The 12,577-nt window shown below is 33.4% G+C and overlaps 1 protein-coding gene and 3 long non-coding RNA genes across 5 annotated transcripts in view; 2 read left to right on the forward strand and 2 right to left on the reverse strand.

The window, feature by feature from the left end:
* Positions 1-2,347: 2,347 nt before the first annotated feature.
* On the forward strand, positions 2,348-4,106 carry LOC112727674 (uncharacterized). Its single transcript, XR_003165940.3, has 2 exons — positions 2,348-2,712; positions 3,842-4,106. It is a non-coding gene; the product is annotated as an uncharacterized lncRNA (long non-coding RNA).
* Positions 4,107-5,576: 1,470 nt separating this feature from the next.
* LOC112730214 (uncharacterized) lies at positions 5,577-7,823 on the reverse strand. The gene is made up of 3 exons (XR_011868703.1): positions 7,459-7,823; positions 7,154-7,213; positions 5,577-6,166 (listed from the first exon to the last, which is right to left on the reverse strand). It is a non-coding gene; the product is annotated as an uncharacterized lncRNA (long non-coding RNA).
* A 1,108-nt stretch (positions 7,824-8,931) lies between these two features.
* Positions 8,932-12,577, forward strand: part of LOC112727676 (uncharacterized) — a 31,943-nt gene continuing 28,297 nt past the window's right edge. For both annotated transcript variants that reach the window (XR_003165942.3, XR_011868704.1), the window contains exon 1: positions 8,932-9,773. The gene's annotated coding sequence lies outside the window, so the exon portion shown is untranslated. The remainder of the gene's footprint in view (positions 9,774-12,577) is intronic.
* LOC112727675 (uncharacterized) lies at positions 10,675-11,738 on the reverse strand. Its single transcript, XR_003165941.3, has 2 exons — positions 11,062-11,738; positions 10,675-10,952 (listed from the first exon to the last, which is right to left on the reverse strand). It is a non-coding gene; the product is annotated as an uncharacterized lncRNA (long non-coding RNA).

Genomic DNA, 12,577 nt, shown 5'->3' on the forward strand with positions numbered 1-12,577 from the left:
ATGTGCCATTTATCTTAAATGCATGAAATTTTCAGTAAAATAAAACTTCAGGAGATAAATAAGTTACCCCTAGATTAAGAAGATAGATGACTGTAAGACATTTACTAAGTACTGTTAAATAGTTGGAGCTTAAGAAAATAAAATAACTACTTTACTTCAATGGCAGATTAAGGGTGGACAAGAAGTAGAAACCAGAACATGATCTTCACATACATGCATTTAAGAGGTAAAAGGGAGAGGACAATGAATCCAAGTTTGAGTAGCAGTGACTATACTATATTTTTTTTCAATATTTATCATCTCTGAAGTGAATTTTAATATTTTATTTTTTTAATCTCTTTGTTTTAGAATAGAAAGGCTTGCCTTTTCATGAAAAAAGGGTCCTTCACTAAAACACCAGGAACACTAAAGGAAATGTGTTTGGTAATACATTTAGTATAATATGATGAAACAGGGATGGTTGAATAATCATCATTATAGTTAGCATTGGTTTTAGAAGTTTCTTGTTGCTTCTAGCAATGTAGTTGCCTTTGCATGCCTTCTTGATGTGAACTATTTTTCCTTAAAGGTATATTTGAATAGAGGAACATAATCGATTAAAAAGCTCCTTCATGAGATCTTACTTAGTGATAGAGGCTCTAAAATTATGTTTCAAAAATTTGAACTGTTAGATAGAGATATATTCTTTAACTCCAATGATGGTAGTAATCTTTAAATGTTTATCATTGATTTTATGCAACCTTGCCATGGGTTAGGGTAACGCTTCTGGTTGTCTTTTATTCTGGATATGTGAAGACATTGGACAATCTTTGTTCTTCCACTACAAAAGAAAAGGGTTAAAATGGCGGTTTTTTAAGGTAATTACGGCGGTTACAACCGCCATTATTACCGAAAATGGCGCCCCCAAAAAACGCCGGAATTCTGGGCGCCATTCTGGTTATTACGGCGGTTTTCAGAAAACCGCCGTAATAACCAGTGCATAATACGGCGGTTTTTTGGCGGTTAAAACGGCGGTTTGTAACCGCCGTTTTTACCTGGGTTTAATGGCAGCATCTCGTTTAAAATGGCGTTTATAACCGCCGTTTTTACCTGGGTTTAATGGCATCCTTTTCGTTTAAAATGGCGTTTATAGCTGCCGTTTTTACCTGTATTTAATGGCATCCTTCTCATTTAAAAATGGCGTTTATAACCGCCATTTTTACCTGGGTTTAATGGCATCCTTTTCGTTTAAAATGGCGTTTATAACCGCCGTTTTTACCTGTATTTAATGGCATCATTTTCGTTAAAAATGGCATTTTTTAACTGCCATTTTTACCAGGATATAATTGCACCATTTTTGTTTAAAATGACGTTTTTAGCCGTCGTTTTTACCTAATTGCAATTTTATACTTTTTAAAATGAAATTGAAACTATGTATTTAAAGTGACATTTTTAGAACTCAAACTTAAAAATCTCATAATAACCAAAAAGCATAACCTTAAATCAAACATCATAACAAGATTTTTAATTCATACACAGTTTCCAAAAATAAAAAATCATAATCCTAAAACAAAGTATCAAAGATAACATTTTTCAATAATTTGTCTTAACATATATCTATAATACTTAATACATAAAATCTTTATCATATAAGACCATGCTTCTTTGTTGCTCGCTCCAGAAGACCTACTTCCTAACTCTCTTGGTGATGGAATCTCACTCTCTTGATCCAATCCCTACAACAAAAATATAATTATGAGCACAATAAAAAAAGATATAAAACTGAATCTGAAACTATTAATATAAAATTATTCAATCAAAAAAGAAAAGATCAAAGATCACATAAAACTGAATCTGAAACTATTAATATAAAACTGAATCTGAAACTATTAACATATAATCCAACAAGGTCATATGAATGCAACTTCTGCAAGAGAGGTTTCTCTAATGCACAAGCACTTGGAGGTCACATGAACCTTCATAGGAAGGACAAATCAAAGATCAAAGAGCAGCAACAATTTTCTTCTTCTTCAAATCAAACTACTCATCATCAACAATTTTTATTGGAGGGGAATCTTGGTAGTAACAATGATAATAATAATAAAGAGCTTTTGAATGTGCCTCATCAACCAGTTATGGACGATGAAACCAATAATAATAATGTTGTGATGATGAGGCAACGGATTACTATATGTATTTTTCATTTAAATTTTAATTAAAAAAATTTATATAATTTTATGGGCAACGGATTCCTTACTCCTACTTTTGTGTGGGAGTATCATTAACCATAGAAAAAATATTTACAAATAGAACCCCATTTTTTTATTTTTGAAAGAATAAATAATTTAATATTTGCCTCTTAAATTTTGTTGTTTTCCACATTCATCCTATTTCTTTTAATCTGAATTTAAAAAAAAGACCAGAGCTCTGCTAGGGTTTTTAACCCCTACCTATCAACGTCGTTCCTTGTTTCTCCCTCTCCACAGTAGCTCGCTCTCTGATCTTCTCTCTGCGTCGTGCTCTTCTCTGATCCTCTCCATCCACGCAGTTGATCGTTCTGTCTTGCACAGTGCTTGTTTTCTGATTCTCGACGCCGTAATACACCGCCACCGCCACCGCTGCCGCTACACTCGGTCCACCACTTCATTGTTTTCTGTCACCTCTCTGTTTCTCTACGACTCTAATCTCTGTCCTTTTCCCTCCACCTCTGCCTCTGCGACCTACTTCTTTAAGGTTCTATTTTATTTTATTTTTAATTTTATTTTACTTTATTTCCTTTTCTATGAAAATTTTATGTGAATTTGAATGCTCTTCGTTGCCAGAGTATGCCTTCTGAGAAGTGTGCAAATGTCAGTTAGAATAGATGTTGCATTGGTCCCATGATTATCCTCTGTATGCATGATTTGCATGGTTGTTTCTTTAAGAGAGTTTGGGGGGTTAGCAGGGAAAGTGTGTATTAGACAATGATGTAGGATTGGTTACAAATATAGAGCTGTGCATTTCTCAGTTATGGATTGATACATTTGGCAGCAAACTTTTTCAAGTGCTTATGATATATGTTTTTTTTATTAATCAATAGCTTCAAGTGTTTTTTCCTAAGACATCAAGCACAACCTTCAACGTCTTAAGTCTTAACTTGTTCTTCACTACATAATTGTGCTTGCCTAAGTGTTGTTTTCTCCTTGAAAGAGAAATCACCATTTGATATTTTGATTCCATTATTTTTCCTAGAAGCATGAGCATAGCCTTCTAAGTCATAAATATAAATATGGCTGGGATAAATCCTCACATTAATATCGAAGAATCTGAAGTGAATATTGTCATTGTTTAAGACTACAAGAAAATCTTTGGAATATTGAGAAAGATTTAAATTTATAAGAACTCAAATAGAGTTCTGAATAGTGAAATATTAATCTATTGTAGCATTTGAATATAAATGATTTTAGTTAAATGATTGCTGCTTATATATAACTGGGAAGACTCCGTAAGGACATGCATGTTTCCATTGGATTATGAGTAAATTTCAGAGATTGTATCATTAGGAAGTCAATGATGTTTCCAATTATGCTGATTTTCTAGGTAAAGTAAAATAAAATAAGGATGACTGAGGGATTGATTTTATCTCATGATGTCTTTTGTGAAACTTATCAGTTTAAACTTTAGAAATATTTAAATTTCTTTGTGCCTTTGTCCATGTAGATAAGATAGAATTTAAAGCACAGCTAGTTCCTTTATTTTATATGTAAAGATGGAGCCTTTTTATTCTTTGTTAATCATTCTCTGTATTTCTTTTTTAAGATTTAGACTTTAGTTATTGTATTATTATAAACCTTCCTTTTGAGAACTGATATGTGCTTTCCAGGAAAACACTAAATGATTTTTTCAGGTCAAACGCTGTGAAGGATGTTATGTACTATGGCTCATGTACGTTAACAGTCAGAGGAAGCTTGATGATCGGCTTGCTGCCTATGTGTGTGTATGCTTGTTAGGATTTTTCCCATTTTTCTTTATTTGCTGTAGCACTTCATAGCCTTTACACCAAATTATTATTGTGGTGTCATAATGTCTTTGACATTGTAACTTCATAAATTGTTATATTGATTGAATGAAAGATAATATTTTGCCTAGATGCTTCAAATTCATATGTTAACATTTGGATGTTTCAAAGTAAACTATCTTTAGATCTCCGTGAAGTATGAATAGATATTGTACATCATCATAGTTCAAGAGAATTTTTGTTGGTTTGACTAATAAGTTGCTGACATGATAGAATATAGAAAAATTAACCCCATGATTGCTTATATATACAATTGCAAAAATAATTTGGCAAGTTGTACTTCACTAAAGGAATTGGTCTTAATCTTGTTTTGGCAAGTAATTAATCTTGTTAATTTCTAAATGCAACACAAACAACAAATTACAATAGCATAGACAAAGTTATGTGCTAGAACTAAAATGTTATGAAAAATAAAGAATTACAACAAAAATACAATAATACATATGAGTTTCAATTAGAAAAGTGAGGAGAATGAAAATAAATATGCATTCAATATTACGTTTCTAAAATTTAAATATTTCTAGAGTTTAAACTAACAAATTTCACAAAAGGAATCATAAGATAAAATCAATTAAATCCTTTCAATTTGTCCAAAATTACACAAGCCAACATAATTTTCCTTGACTGCTCCATTGTTGTATACCAATATGGTGGGCAGATTTTGATCCAGATAGTTAGAAATGTAGTCAGCTGATATTATATTGACAAATTTTGTTGCAAGATATCTTGTGGCCAATTCTTTAATGCATTGCATCAAAATCCCACATTCAGCAATGTTGTCAAAAATAAAGTATAACAGACTTCAGCAACTAGCACAAGAAGCATAACAATAAAATTAAACAAATTTGGATCACCCAAGTAATTTTACTGAGATTGGAAACAATTAATCATATCTTTTTTTTAAATTTAATAGGATAGACAAATTTTTTTATTTTGTATTTTTCATTTCTCTTATTGTGAATCACTTTTTCATTATCCTAGAAAGAACTTACTCATAATTATAATTAAACCTCAAAATCATTAGTGTTATTTATCTTATGTTTCTTCTTTTTTTTTTTAATGATGAGCTCTTCTTTATTAAAATAAAAAATAACATGTATAGTACATATTTCACAACTATACAAATATTTTACTTTCTATACAGTAGCACTTGCCCGGTTGTAAACCACTAAATCATTTAATATTGTATACCACTAAACCATTTACTTGCACAATTTCGTACTAGTAAACTACTATCATTCAGACAATCAAACCAAATCAATGAAAAATATAACTAGCCACATTACTAAGCACATTAATACCATAACTGCACAAGTATATGCAAATAATTTGAGTTTTGTATTTAATGAAATTGGAAACAAAACAGGAATTTATTGTTTCTAATTAGTCCAAACAAATAAGTAGAGCCTAGAATTGGCTCAATGAAACAGAGCATTATATATATAGTTGTAATTGTAGCTGTAACAATATACAGTGCAATATGAAAATATTATCATGCTGCCACTCCACAAACTTTTACCACGAAATCCAATGCAATGTATAAGATCAAAACTCAGAATGCCATTATTGGAAGTAGTCATGTAGACAACTCATGCAAATATCGATTACTTCTAATTGGTAAATCAAGAACCAAAATTATAAGCCTTCAATATAACCTTCACGCAATCAAATTGCCATGCTAAGCTCAGCAGTCAGCGGGGATCCAAGAATGATTCATGATGCAATCAACATTCAGGAATCAGGAACGTGTCTGTGTAGGTTTACAATTATTTAATGTACACTTAAGTGCCATTTGTTGAGTTTAAATGAAAATAACAATTAACACTTAATTCATGGGCTTTTTATATACTTTACTTAAAATAACTCTACCACATTTAAAAAGAAAAAAGAAAATCGAACTAAATGATACAAAAATAAATTACAGGTATTGAACGTGTTCCTAAAGGCCATATATTTACACTCAAAACATCATACATTTCCTAGAGCTACAATTTCTACTTGCTTCTTCCTGTTAACATATGCAATCTGGCATGGAAACGTATAAAGAGAAGCACTAGGCTTTTTCAACTCGATGCCCTTTGATCACTATGATGAAGCATGTCTTTCATTTGTTGTTTGAAAACTTCCCACCTGCATAATTATGCATAAATTAAAACATCAAGTTATGAGAATGGAAGTTATCGATATTGTAAGTAACTTAAGGATGGTTGGCAGCCTGGAAGAACAGTAACATCAACATTTATAGAAATAAGTGATAAATAACATCAAATTCGTTTTGAGACAAGCATCCAAATCAATAAAAGGGTGAAATGTTATCTTTTAAACTGTGCCATTAGTCATAATAAGTTAATAGCCACTGGCTAAGCATTAGTGTGTCTTGAGAAAGGAGTTCTAATCTGCCTGAAAAGGATAAAATCAACCAAATGCGTACGCAGCAATTATTTTTAATAAATATTAATAAACCTCAACAAAAACATAAACATAACATTATCTATCTATAAAGCATTGCAGGAAAAAGCCAAGAATGAAGAACAAAGATTGTCCAATGTCTTCATATATCCAGAATAAAAGACAACCAGAAGCGTTACTCTAACCCATGGCAAGGTTGCATAAAATCAATGATAAACATTTAAAGATTACTACCATAATTGGAGTTAAAGAATGTATCTCTATCTAACAGTTTAAATTTTTGAGACATAATTTTAGAGCCTCTATCACTGAGTAGGATCTCATGAAGGAGCTTTTTAATCAATTATGTTCCTCTATTCAAATATACCTTTAAGGAAAAATAGTTCACATCAAGAAGGCATGCAAAGGCAACTACATTGCTAGAAGCAACAAGAAACTTCTAAAACCAATGCTAACCATAATGATGATTATTCAACCATCCATGTTTCATCATATTATACTAAATGTATTACCAAACACATTTCCTTTAGTGTTCCTGGTGTTTTAGTGAAGGACCCTTTTTTCATGAAAAGGCAAGCCTTTCTATTCTAAAACAAAGAGATTAAAAAAATAAAATATTAAAATTCACTTCAGAGATGATAAATATTGAAAAAAATATAGTATAGTCACTGCTACTCAAACTTGGATTCACTGTCCTCTCCTTTTTACCTCTTAAATGCATGTATGTGAAGATCATGTTCTGGTTTCTACTTCTTGTCCACTCTTAATCTGCCATTGAAGTAAAGTAGTTATTTTATTTTCTTAAGCTCCAACTATTTAACAGAACTTAGTAAATGTCTTACAGTCATCTATCTTCTTAATCTAGGGGTAACTTATTTATCTCCTAAAGTTTTATTTTACTGAAAATTTCATGCATTTAAGATAAATGGCACATTTAAGAACAGAGTGATTTTATGTTTTTCCTTAAAATTTTCATAGAAAAGGAAATAAGTCAAATAAACATAAAATGGAACCTTAGAGGAGTAGGTCGCAAAGACAGAGGTTGAGGAAGAAGGACAAAGATTAGAGTCGCTGGTGAAGAATAGAGACAGAAAGGCGACAAAAACCAGTGAAATGGTGGACCCGAGTGTTGCGGTGCGGCGGCCGAACCCTGTTGCGGCAGAGGCGTGTTGCGGCGGCGACGATCAGAGAAAGAGCGAGACTGCGGATGGAGAGGATCAGTGAGTGAAAGAGGGACAAAAACCCTAGTAGAGCAAGCACGGTGCAGGATTGAACGAGTAACCGAGGAGGGAGAGAAAGAGAGAATGACGACGGTGATTGAAAGAGGATTTGCTAGATTTTTTTCTCCCTTCTTTGAATTTCTCTTCTTTGAATCTGGAATTAAAAGGAAAAGGAGAACAAATACCTAATACAAATAAATTGAGGGGTCAAAATCTAATTAGTCAATTTTTCAAAAAAAAAAACGGGGTATATTTTATAATTATGTTTATGATGATTAATGATAAACCTACAAAATTGTAGCAGCAAGGAATCCGTAGCCAATTTTATGTATTATCCGTGCAGGACACGGAAACCTACACTAGTATATAGGCTCATTGTTTTGGTTATTGGAGAGAAGAATGTGTTGTGCTGAGTTATTGGATAAAGGGGTGCTTAACGTTATTGTGGGACAGAAATTTCTGACATGCTAAGGTAACAAGTCGGACCATGCTACTTGTATGAGAGAGAAAATAGAATTTACAAATCGGACGGTCCGATTTGCAAGGAGAAAAATTCAAATTTTGGAGGTAGCAAATCGGACCGTCCGTTCTATTTTTTTTATATATATATAAATTGTTAATCAATTCGAACCGTCCGAATTGTATAGTTTATTTTTTTTTGAATTATCTGGAACTACTCGATAGGTCCGAATTGTGCAGATGCATTTATATAAAATTGGGCAACACAATAACAAGGGAGTAGGTAGTCTAACTCAAACATTACCATTGAATTAAATTTTTTCTAACTATATATATATATATATTTCTAACTATTAGTTACTTATTATCGTTTCTTAACTTTCTATCAATAATAATAATAATATCGTCACTGACCCTAAATTTAAACTACTAATAACCTATAATTAAATTTTTAATAATAATAATTACAATTCTGAATTATTAATAATAATAATAATAATAATAATAATAATAATAATAATAATACCGCCACTGACCCTAAATTTAAACTACTAACAACCTATAATTAATTTTTTAATAATAATAATTATAATTTTCAATTAATAATAATAATAATAATAATAACATGTATAAACATTCTCAGTTTTCACGTTGAGCTAGTAGTACTAACAGCAACAACAACTACTATTATAACTCTCAAATACTAAATCGGAGGGTGTGACTACATGCAGCAAAGCCTTATGCTGGGTAATGGGGCACAGTTGCGGGGAGCAACATCAACGCAACACGTGGTGGGAGAGGGACAGATCGGACCCTCCGATTTGTTGCAACAATGCGGACCCTCCGATTTGGCTTCGAAATTTCGAACCGTCCGATTTGTCTATAACTAATTCCAAGGTTCTGAAAACCGGACCGGATCGGCCGGTTCGACCGGTTTAACCGCAAACCGGCAATGCATGCGGTCCGGTCCTCCTGCATTAACCGGCGGAGAGAAAACCGCGAAGAAACCGGTGAACCGATTAAAAACCGGCCGGTTGGACCGAACCGGTGACCGGCCGGTTTTTTAAAAACACAAACGGCGCCGTTTTTAATGGTTTTTTAAAAAAATAAAAAACTGAAACTCGACCCGTCCGGCTCGCCCGACCCGTTACCACACGGAACCCCTTCTTTCCCATTCCCAAATCGCAGTCTCACACTCTCACTGTCTCTTACTCTCACACCCTACCCTAGCCCTCTGAAGAATTCGAAAACCCCAGCCCAAACGCCACCGCCGTCGCCGGGGTTTGCAGGTCGTGACCGCCACCACCGTCGCGTGGTCTCTTCTTCCGTTCATTCATCTCAGTCTCACTCCAGATTCTAGGCGTGAACGGTGAACCCTATCCCCTTCTGAAGCATTCGAAAACACCAGCCCAGTCGCCACCGCCGTCGCCGGGGTTTGCTGGTCGTGACTGCCACCACCATCGCGTGGTCTCTTCCCCAGTTCGCCCGTTCATTCATCTCTGTCTAGCCCCGTCTGAAGCATTCCCAGGCTCCCAGTGTCCCCGTGGTCCTTAGGCTGCCATCGCCGTCGCCTGCTCCTCAGCACCGCCGCTTCGTCTTCGCTGGCCTATCCCTTCGTCGTCGCTGGTCTTAGCTTCGTCAGCTCCCAGGTGAGTGAATCCTCTGTTTCATCTTCTCTGTTTCAACTTTCATGCTTTCATCTTCTATGTTAGAAATTAGAATGTATGGTTCTGATTCCAGCTAATGTTTGATGTTGTATTGTTTTGGTGTTTTGCTGCTTTGCAATTTTGGTGTTTTGCTGCTTTGCAATTTTATATTGTTTTGGTGTTTTGCTGCTTTGCAATTTTGGTGTTTTGCTACTTTGCAATTTTGCTGTTTTGGTGTTTTCCAGGGAATTGAGGTTTTTCAGTTTTTGTTGAATGGCTGAATGGTATATGCACTAGGCAGAATTGTGTTGTGTTGAATGGCTGAATGCTGTAGGTACTAGGTTGAATTGTGTTGTGTTGAATGGCTGAATAGGCACAATTGTGTTGTGTTGAATGATGATGCTTTGCAATTTTGGTGTTTTGCTGCTTTGCAATTTTGTATTGTTTTGGTGTTTTGCTACTTTGCAATTTTGCTGTTTTGGTGTTTTCCAGGGAATTGAGGTTTTTCAGTTTTTGTTGAATGGCTGAATGGTATATGAACTAGGTAGAATTGTGTTGTGTTGAATGGCTGAATGCTGTAGGCACTAGGTTGAATTGTGTAGTGTTGAATGGCTGAATAAGCAGAATTGTGTTGTGTTGAATGATGATGCTGTGGCTGTTTTTATATCATACTATAATTATATTTTAGGATGTGTATTTATAATTTATTTATTATTCATTTATTCTATTTTAAAACGGTTTTTTCGGTTGAACCACCGGTTAAACCGGTTAGACCAATGAACCAGTGAACCAGTGGCTAGAGCGGTTTGATGACCGGTCCGGTTTTCCGAACCTTGACTAATTCCACAAACTGGTAAAGCTCACCCGCACCCCATATCCCCGTCCTACCCCAATCCCTCCTCCATAACAAAAATAAAAAGCGCTAGTATATATATATATAATCAATCGTTTTAAAGACCAAAAAAAAAAAAAATCAATCATTCCCAACATGATCTCGAAAAAAGAAAAAGTCATTCAACATCATATTGTGGGATTGCTGTTTCGAGATGGATTTTTTTTTCTGTCTGGGACATGTTACGCCCTTCCTGTGAGACCTGACCACCATGATATTGTCTCAGTGCTTCACTGCCCCTGCAACGACTTCCTCGGATATGGTGTTATGCTTTCCCATCACTAGGTCTACTGCAATAGTCATCCTAGTGTTATCATAATATCATTTATAACCTGAAAGCACATGTGCAGAATGTATTCTCTAATTGAATTAATACATACATTAGGCATGCGAAAATACCTCAAGGTCATAGTCGCTCCACAAGCAGGACTAAATCATCTACTGGTTAACCCAGACCCCACAATCCATCTTGCAAAACACAATACAATCCATGATGCACGCTATAGCCAAAATCCCTTCAAAACATCACCAAGGAAAAAAAATCAAACAAATTGGTTAAGTTTACGATTTCACATGCTACTCCGTGGTTTGGGGTTCGACAAAACCGAATCTTGAAACCAATGGGGGGCTAGTTTCCTTGTTCTCGTAGAACCTACTGTCTTCCAGCAGAACCTCCAGATAGTGAGCCTATCAAATTTGTTCAAAAACTTTTTCCAATCGATAAATAAAGTTGGGTAAGAATGGGGTGTTGGAAGAAGACAACTGTTTTGATAAGAGACAAGTTAACATTTGGTCAATTCTGGCTTGTTTAACTTTTTCCTTTGTTGGTTTGAGTGAGTCATAGTAAATAATCTTCACATCCCATATGTCGACAGCCATCAAGTGCCAATGATAGCTGACATAGAGAGGGATGTATATCTGCGAGTTGACCAAAATGGCATGGTTCTATGGAATTAATAAAGCAAACAACAAATACATAAACCAGACTTAAATAAAAACATATTTGACATTTATACCAAGAAATGACACACTAGACTCTACCCTATAATCAATAAGTTGAACAGTTATCTGATCGGACCTACCATTAGTATGTTGTCTGCAAGGCCCATGTATTTGGTTCTAATGTACTCCATCGGTGACGTGCAGTGCAGATGTGGGTCCAATGCTATTTGTTGGATCGGGCGTCATTATTCATTAAAAATTTCATATTAAATCAAGACAAATATGATTCCAAAAATAATTTAACAAGTGTGGGTTTGGATTACAGTTCACAAACGGAAATTTGCATAAAATTGATTTTACAAACTTGATTTTGATAAAAAGTAAGTTTGTGTTAAAGTGATTTATGTTTGATAATTTTTGTATTAAAATAGATTATAATAAAATAAATGTTATTTGACTTATACCATTTAAAATCACTTTTAGATAAAAAATTACTAAAATAGACATCAACTTAAATAATTTTTTATATTACCTTATCCTTTTAATTTAAATATTTAAATAGATCTTATTAGTTAATTTTATAATAAAATTAATATTTACTTACTAAAATAAAAATAATATATAAAAATAGATAAAATATATTTTTAAATAAAAATAAAAAATATAAATTATATATATATATATATATAAGAATATTTAATCATGTTACAATTTTTTAAGTATTAACCTAAGAATGTTACTTTAGTATTTTTTTACATGGTACTCTTATTCTATTATTCTCAATAATCTTATTCCTAATATTAATTTGGAATCCAACGTTTATGATTTTATTATTATCTAAAATTAATTTTTTATTTGATTTATCTTTTTTAATGGAATCATAATTTATATTACAAAAAATTACACTAAAACATAGCATACGAGAATTACAATTATAAAAGAAAGTACTACAAATAATAAAAAAAATTAAATA

This window comes from Arachis hypogaea, chromosome 12 (assembly GCF_003086295.3).
Source record: "Arachis hypogaea cultivar Tifrunner chromosome 12, arahy.Tifrunner.gnm2.J5K5, whole genome shotgun sequence".
Lineage (NCBI taxonomy): Eukaryota > Viridiplantae > Streptophyta > Magnoliopsida > Fabales > Fabaceae > Arachis > Arachis hypogaea.